General features: G+C 34.4%; 1 pseudogene; it reads left to right on the forward strand.

Moving 5' to 3' along the window:
* The first annotated feature begins 491 nt into the window (after window positions 1-491).
* Window positions 492-4,465, forward strand: LOC126691516 (uncharacterized acetyltransferase At3g50280-like; annotated as a pseudogene).
* Window positions 4,466-6,876: the final 2,411 nt, after the last annotated feature.

Consider the following 6,876-nt stretch of genomic DNA (forward strand, 5'->3'; position numbering starts at 1 on the left):
ATCCTCTCATTTTTCTTCTCAACCAAACAAAGTTTTTTTTTCAGTCCCTTCACTTTTCTATCCTACCAACCAAATACTTATGAGGGAAAATTAAATATTTTTCATTTTTTCATAATTTTCTATCCTCTTATTTTTCTATCTCCTTAACCAAATGGATCCTTAAATGATCAAAATAATTGGCACCATTGTGTCAAGTATTTTGATCATTTGAAGAGGCCGGCAGAGTGTGATTTGTTGAAAATTTGGTATAAATGAATCTAATTTCGCTAACCCAATAGCAGAGCCACTGCCGGGGAGCCATCCCCCAAAAAATACTCATGATTTTTTTTAGTAAATATAATAGACAACATTTTTCCCAAAATACAATAGTCTACAATGAGTCCTATAAATCAAAATTTGAAAGAGACCACGGATTTCTAGGACCCAACTATTATTTTATAGAATATAATATTAGGTTATATAGTTTTAATGAGGGATTGATTGTGTCAAGGATGGAGATAGGACTTGGAGTTATGGAAGGCAACTCTGACCATTAGCTCTGTTACTTCTTAGTTGTTGCGGTTTTTTATTTTTTTATTTTTTTATTTTTTTGATGCGTGCATCTGCTGTTGGAAAAAGACAAAATTATTTTGTTTAAAACTTTTTAAAGGGCCGATTGTTTGTTTTGAGTAAAATTGGTTAATTGGATTTTATTTTTTTTAGCTTTGCTATTAGTGATTTTTGTTGTTGCACTAATTTTTTTAGGCTTGTATATATTGTTTTAGATTTTAGAACTATAAATTTTTAATGACCTTTAAAATGAGGAAAATGTTAGAGTTACAAACTTTTTATTATTATAAATTGTTGATATGATGAGCAGTTATTAATAAATAAAAAAATGATGTAAGTAATAGGCCCAAATGCAAACTAGCAGTAATTATCTGTATCTCAATGATTTGTAAAAATGTTGTAAATAAGTTTGTGATTGTAACATTACTCTAAAAAAAAAAATCAAAGATATAGTTAGGACGTAAAATTTAATTTTATAGAATAAAATTGCTAAAATTAATATATATATATATATTAAAAAAAAAAAAATCCACCCCCCACCCCAGATTTTTATATGATACAACTTCAAATCAATTGTATGGTGTCATATCATATTCTTATATAATCTGTGAATAGGGTAGGAATTATTGAGAGGTCGGTGTAGGTACATCATCATAATATCACGTAATTAACGTTGAAAGTAAAGTTTCTCAATAATTACGTTCACGTGTACAGTAGATATTCAATAATGGTGGTTTAAAAAAAAACTTTTGACAATGATGATTTTGGAACGTTTATTTGCATTGCCTTGCCTTGAGAGAAATGAGAACCAAACAGGGTACCTACTGTGTTCTCACTTTTATAGCCAGTGTCTTTGCTCTCGTCTAGTAGTATTACTACTTTGAAGCAAAGACGACACAAATTCGCTTCATATCCACGAGTACCATCCAGCCAACAGCGAATCCTAACAAGAAAACTCAAAGGATTGAGTGAACTCCATGGGATATCCAGATGCTCTTGGTTGATTTTAGCCAAAAGGGCCTCCTCTTCCACAAACCTACACCTTCAAAAGAAAATGAACTAAAAGAGGGTAGTGTGATTGATCACCTAAAAACCTCATTGTCTAGCACATTAGAGATATTCTACCCTCTTGCTGGTACTCTTGTTAAGGTTGAAAATGACGAAGACAAGATCAGCTCTTTCTTTCTTGATTGTAATAGCAATGGAGCCCAGTTTGTCCATGCAGTGGCTGATGATATCAGCGTGGCAGATATCATTGAGCCCACCTATGTTCCTGACATTGTCTATTCCTTCTTTTTGATGAATGGCGTATTGAACTACAAAGGTATTTTCAAGCCATTGTTGGCTGTGCAAGTAACTGAGCTCGTTGATGGTATCTTCATCGCTTGCACTATGAATCACTGCGTAGTAGGTGGCACTTCATTCTGGCATTTCTTCATCACTTGGTCTGAATTCTCTAGGGGTAATAATATTGATCTCCTACCACAATCTGGTCCAATTTTCCAACGTTATTTTTTTGATGGTATTATCGATTGTCCCATTCGTATTCCTTTTCATCACAATGAAGTCCCTGATGAGAGGTTCATTCCTCCACCGCTCAAACAAAAAGTTTTTCATTTTTCAAAGGAGAAAATCGCTCAACTCAAAGCAAAAGCCAATGCTGAAATGAGCACCAACAACAACATCTCGTCCCTTCAAGCTGTTTTGGCTCATCTTTGGCAAGCTGTGGTTCGTAGCCGACGTTCCGATGCTAATCAAGAGGTTCGTTGTCAGCTGGTTATGGGAACAAGGCAAAGAATTCAACCACCAATACCATAAAAGTACTTTGGGAACGCACATTTGAATGGGAATGTAACAACTAGTGCAGGTAATCTTCTTGAACACGGACTAGGCTGGGCGGCTTTGCAGATAAATAAGAACATCTCCAGCAGATTAGGCAAATTTTTGTACTGTTTGGAGAATGAATAGCGACTTTTATCTTTTAGCTACATACTTTTTCAAATATACTTTCTAACAGATTCTCTATCTCATTTAAATATTATTTCTTCATTCATTATTTATTCATTTTTTAACAACTACACATCTTTCAACTTTTTTTTATTCAATATCTTATTATTACAATAGAAAAAAAATATTTGAAGAATGAACAGTAGTCCATCAGACTTGATGAGCTATTGTTCATGAGCCAAAAAAAATTTCAGGTATAAAGAGTCTATTGGAGACTTATTTTGTGAGTTTACTTTCTATAATAGAGAGGATTTTGTGTTTAGAGAGCCTATTGGAGATGCTCTAAGGTGATTGCTTCTCAAGGGAGCGGCTCACCTCCAGTTTTTATTTCTCCTGTTTCCTCCCATTTTTAAACAGATGAATGACATCTGGCATACCAACCATCCAAAGGTAAAAAAAAGCCCATGTCTCTCTCTCAATTTGTGCGTTGCTTTCCCTTTTCTTTTTCTATCTCTTTCTGCAGCTACCCATCCTTCTAATGGAGCTTTCTAGGCTATCACAATCACACACCTCAATCTCCCTTCTCTCATTTTCCCTTTCTCTTTCTCTTGTTTCACACCTCCCTCTCTCTCTCAAAAATCTTTATTCAGATTTTTTTTATTTATGCTCCGTTGAAGATTTAAAGATTGAAGGGGTTTTCAAAATTCACAAATCTCTCAATTCCTCAAGTTGAACATCATTTTAAAACTAGAGAAATAAACACAACAAGAAGAGTGAAAATCATTCGATTTTCACCATCTGAAAAGCAAAAAAAGAAAAGAAAAAACACATGCAGATCTGAAAAATTTCAACGATGATAGATTTCAACTGAGAGGGGGATGCGAAATCTGAAAAATTTTGTGGGTAAGCTTTTAATAAAAAGCATCTGAGATTTGAAACCTCAATGACGAAAAAGCTCACTGATTTCGAACTTGATTTGAAAATCGAAAATGGAAAACAATTTATTTTCTTGCAAGCACATGATAGGGTCGTCAATGGTGAGATTTAACTTTTCACAGATGGTTTGAGATTTTAGTTTGACTAATATGGTCGGTTTTGAGCTTTCCATTTATGCTCTACATTTTCAGTTTGGCGTTGTGATGCTGCATAGTTGCAGAGTGGTGTGGTGATGCTGCACAATTGCATAGTGAGAGGAGAGCCAGAGAGAAAAGGAAGAGGCAGGTAAGTCATTGTTGTATTTTTCCAAGTTGGCTTCTTTTTTTTTTTTTTTTTTATCGTTGGATTAGTTTGCTTCCAGGTGTCATTCATCTGTCTAAAAACGGGAGGAAACAGGGGAAATAAAAACTGGAGGTGAGCTGCTCCCGCTTCTCAAACAACTGAAGAAAAGAGGAAGAATGTAGAGCATTGGGTGAAGGATTTTTTTTAAAAAAATAACTATAAATCCGAAACAATATTATTAGTTGGGCAACTTTCCAAACTATTTTCATTTCTAACAATTCGAGTCTAATAGACTCGATTTTGCCATTTAAAAATGCACTTGAAAATCGAGTGTCTCACACTCGATTTCCAAGTGTATTTTCAAATGGCAAAATCGAGTCTAACAAACTCGAATTGCTAAAAACAAAAATAGTTTGAAACGTTGTCTTACTAATAAAATAGTTTGAAGGATTTAGTTATTTTTAAAAAAAATCCTTGGGTGAAAGCCCCAAAGATATATAAACGCCCTAGGTTAACAAGTAATAATAAATTTATTACTGTGAGCTCGCCACGGTTTAATGTGTATTGTAATGACATCGGTTGGGGAAGACCTATCGTAGTGCTGACTGGTCCTAGCAACAAGTTTGATTGGAGTTTAACAGTGTTTTCTCGGGCAGAAGAAGGAAGCATGGATTTTGAATCTTGCCTCTTACCTGAGACCTTGCAGGCTATGTTGGAGGATGCAGAGTTCATGGATGCTTTAACCTCTTAGTTAAATATCTTGTCATCCCTCTTTTTCGTTCTCATAAGTTATGTGATGGAACTTAATGGTAGTGTGGTTTATGTGAGATATATAAGTACTAATTAAGTTTTATTTTTATTTACGTTTTGTTAATATATCCTTTTATTTAATAATATCCTTTTATGACATGATCGGTATTATGTAGGATTTAACAATTTTACTTTTGGGAAACTTATTTAATAATTCAAAAAAAAATTATTAGTAGAAATTTGTTTTAGTGGGAGTTTAATAATTTATCTTTGGATCACCACGCATTTTTAGCATAATGGTCACTCCACAAGTATAAGTACTTGTGAGGTGTGGGGATAAGGGTTGGAGTTCAAGTTTCTAGGAGAGAGCTTCACACATATACACTTAAATTAGATTAAAGTAAAATTTCTATTATATATATATATATGTATAAATTTATCTTTGGTCACAAGTAGACAAAATATGTCACTAGTTAGATTAATGATCAAGCACAAGTAGAAAAAATATATTAGTGCAACTTCATTTTTACAAGTGATTATTGATATAATTTTTATGAGACCGTACTAATCACAAATTATGGCATCACTTTTACTAAACACCAATAACAAATTATCTCCTTAATAATTATGAAAAATGTTGTTAAATTGGATTAAGATCCTCTAAATTATAGAGTTCTTAAAATTTTATTCATCAAATATGAAATGAATAGATTGAATATTTTCACATCATTAATAATTTAAATAGAAGTCAAAATGGTAATAATTAATATTTTCTAGATCTTAACAACCTAATTAAATCTGATCCATTTATGAATGTGAATAGGGTTTTAAGAACTTTATAATAAAGTTACTTTTTATTTTTTTGGTTGAAAATATATGATAAAGTTACTTATCTCCCCCATGCTTCAGATCATCTTCCTATTGTTCTTCAAACAGACCAATATGGGAAGGATAGATTACAAGGTTGGAGAGGATTCAAATTTGAAGAAGCTTGGCTGTTATGGGAGGATTGTGAGGAGGTGGTTAAAAAAACATGAGATGCTAGAGAAAATGGTGGGCACGGGTTTGAGCTCATAAAACAGAAAATACTATAAGGACCTGGGGATTTTCTAAAGCCAATCCAAATACTAAAGGGATTAAGCGGCTTCAAAGAAGATTGGAGGTGTTGAATACCAAGGAGACTACTGAGGAGTCGAGAGCAGAATTCTTAGGGGTGAGCAAGACCTTGGATGACCATTTGATGAAACAAGAGATTTATTAGGCTCAAAGATCTAGAATTTCTTGGCTGAAGTATGGGGATAAAAATCCACATCTTTTTTACTCTAAAGCATCACAGCGAAGGAGGAGAAATCACATACAGGGAATTAAAAATATTGATGGCAATTGAGTGGAAGGGAGGGAAGATATAGCTGAGGTGGCAACTAATTATTTTGATAGCTTGTTCAATGCAGTTACATGTTCTCAGATTGATGAATGCCTCAACACAGTGTCACACAAGATGACCCCAGACATGCAACAGATATTGTTCAACGATTTTACAACTGATGAGATCAAGGCAGCGTTGTTTCAAACGAGACCAATAAAGGCACTGGACCTGATGGTATGAACTAGAGAAATGTTGTGGTGGACGGAGGACAATTGAAGGATCCACGTAACGTTGGCTGAATAAAAGAGCTGACAGTACCTTGAGGAGTATAAGAAGGCCCAAGAAAGTCTTGTAATTATAGGCACGGTACCAAGTAGAAATGTATGGCAGCCTCCACCGCCAGACGTGTATAAATTAAACTCTGACGCTGCAATCTTCTCGGACCTGAAATGTTCTGGTTTTGGAGCAATAATCAGGAATACAACAGGCGAGGTGATGGCTGGAATGTCAGGCTAGGGACCCTATGTGAACAGCAGTGAGGAAGCAGAAGCTCTGGCATGCCAAAAGGCTATAGAATTCTCCATTGAAGCTGGTTTTTCTGAGCTAGTCATCAAAGGGGATAGTCTGAACGTGATGAGAGCAATTTCGGCTTTAACAGCTAACAATTTTCTGCTAGGCCATATTTACAAGGATATTTGTTGCTATATTAGCGGATTGCAGGTTGTTTCCATCAGGGTGGAAAGAGGAGGAAATATGGTGTCTCATTCATTTGCTAAATATGTTAAGAATATTGTTGATGGAATGTATTGGTTAGAAGATACACCACCACCTGCGGTGGATGCCTTGTACTGGGATTTTCTACGTATCAATGAATGATTGAATCTTTTCATTCTCAAAAAAAAAGAAAAGAAAAAAAGGAAGTTACCTTAAGGACTTTAGTTAAATTAACCAGTAAAAAATATCGTGTCATAAGCTTATTGTAAAATTTAAAGCAACGTATCCACCTTTATGGCACTGAGGAGCCTGTAAGGAATATAAGTACATAC

The sequence above is a fragment of the Quercus robur genome, chromosome 7 (assembly GCF_932294415.1).
Source record: "Quercus robur chromosome 7, dhQueRobu3.1, whole genome shotgun sequence".
Lineage (NCBI taxonomy): Eukaryota > Viridiplantae > Streptophyta > Magnoliopsida > Fagales > Fagaceae > Quercus > Quercus robur.